We start from the raw sequence: 1,944 nt of genomic DNA on the forward strand, positions 1-1,944 counted from the left end.
GGAACTGTTTGCTGAAGACAGAGCAGATTCACCTAAATCATTTATATCAGAGAGTGAATTTGTTGAGTCAGTTGAAAGAGGTCTAATGGAACTCAGACCCTTGTCACCAGAATCAGTAACTTCAGAAGGTGATTATACCTTCCTTGAGCTCTTGGTTGCAGAGTCTAGACCATCTTCACCTGATTCTATCACTTCAAATGACCAATATCGAGCTCTATCTCCTGATTCCCCAATCCCACAATTTAGACCCACAATAATTGAGTCGTCAATGTCATTCTTTAGCAGATCTTCGTCACCTATTTCAGTAACTTCAGACGTTGAAGGATCTGGCTTCTATCTTGAGGAATTTGTCAATGAAGAGAGACCATATTCTCCAGAATCTTTTGTGTCAGAGAGTGAATTCGTAGAAGCAGCTGAAGGAGGTTTGATCAAATTCAGACCCCTGTCACCAGAATCAGTAACTTCAGAAGATGGTTATACCTTCCTTGAGCTCTTGTTTGCAGAGTCTAGACCATCTTCATCTGAATCTATAACATCGTTAAATGAGTACAGGCCTCTCTCTCCAGACTCTCCTATTCCTGATTTCAGACCACATTGTTGTGATTATTATTTGCTATTCACAGAAGATAGATCTTCGTCACCACAATCAGTCACCTCAGACATTGAATTCTCTGGATTTAGCCTTGAGGAATTGATTGCTGAGGACAGAGCAGATTCTCCTGAATCGATGTATTCAGACAGTGAATTTCTGGATCCATTGGAAGCAGAACTTGTTCCAGTCTTGCATGAATCAGCTTCTCCAGTTTCTGATTCTCTCCCTCACTCTATTCAATCTGAAACATCTATTAAGAAATTCATCTCACCTGCCTTAGTCCAGTCTGAATCTGTGCACAGAGACACCAAAACAGACATGTTATCTACCACAACAATGGCAACAGAAGACTCTGTTGAGGCTAAAACCACATTGCCAGTTGTAGCTAAAACAGCATTTATACAGCTTGACTTGAGTGATGAGAAAGTTTGGTCATTATTACCAGTTGCTGTAATGATGCCAGTAAAGCAGGAGCCAGCTAATTCCCTTGTGGAGGAACACGAATACAATTTGAAACACCAAGATAAATCTGAAATCAAAACTTTACCTCCTGCGTCAGTATTTTCAGAAAGTAGTTCACAATTCAGACCTGGACATTGTGATTATTATTTGTCATACAATGGGAGTGTTTCTCCGATACCTGAATCTGTACCAACATTTGAAGATCATACACCTCTTTCTCCTGACTCACCTAATACACAATTCAGACCTGGACATTGTGATTATTATTTGTTGTACGATGTGTGTAGGTCTACATCACCTATGTCTGTAACTTCAGACCTTGAATATTGTGGTTTGTACAGACCAGATTTCGCTTCAGAGAGTGAATTTACTGTGACAGTTCAAAGTAGCCTATCTGAGTATAGACCACTCTCACCAGAATCAATAACTTCAGAAGGGGACTTTACCTTCCTTGAGCTCTTGTTTTCAGAGTCTAGATCATCCTCTCCAGAGTCTGTTGCATCATTTGATGAGTACAGGCCCCTCTCTCCTGACTCTCCAGTTCCTCACTTCATGCCTCAATGTTGCGATTGTTATTTGTCTTTCACTGGAAGTAGATGTTCATCACCAGAATCAGTAGCTTCAGATATTGAATTCTCTGAATTCTGTCTTGAGGAACTGTTTGCTGAAGACAGAGCAGATTCACCTAAATCATTTATATCAGAGAGTGAATTTGTTGAGTCAGTTGAAAGAGGTCTAATGGAACTCAGACCCTTGTCACCAGAATCAGTAACTTCAGAAGGTGATTATACCTTCCTTGAGCTCTTGGTTGCAGAGTCTAGACCATCTTCACCTGATTCTATCACTTCAAATGACCAATATCGAGCTCTATCTCCTGATTCCCCAATCCC

The sequence above is a fragment of the Salmo salar genome, chromosome ssa04 (genome assembly GCF_905237065.1).
Source record: "Salmo salar chromosome ssa04, Ssal_v3.1, whole genome shotgun sequence".
NCBI classification, from domain to species: domain Eukaryota; kingdom Metazoa; phylum Chordata; class Actinopteri; order Salmoniformes; family Salmonidae; genus Salmo; species Salmo salar.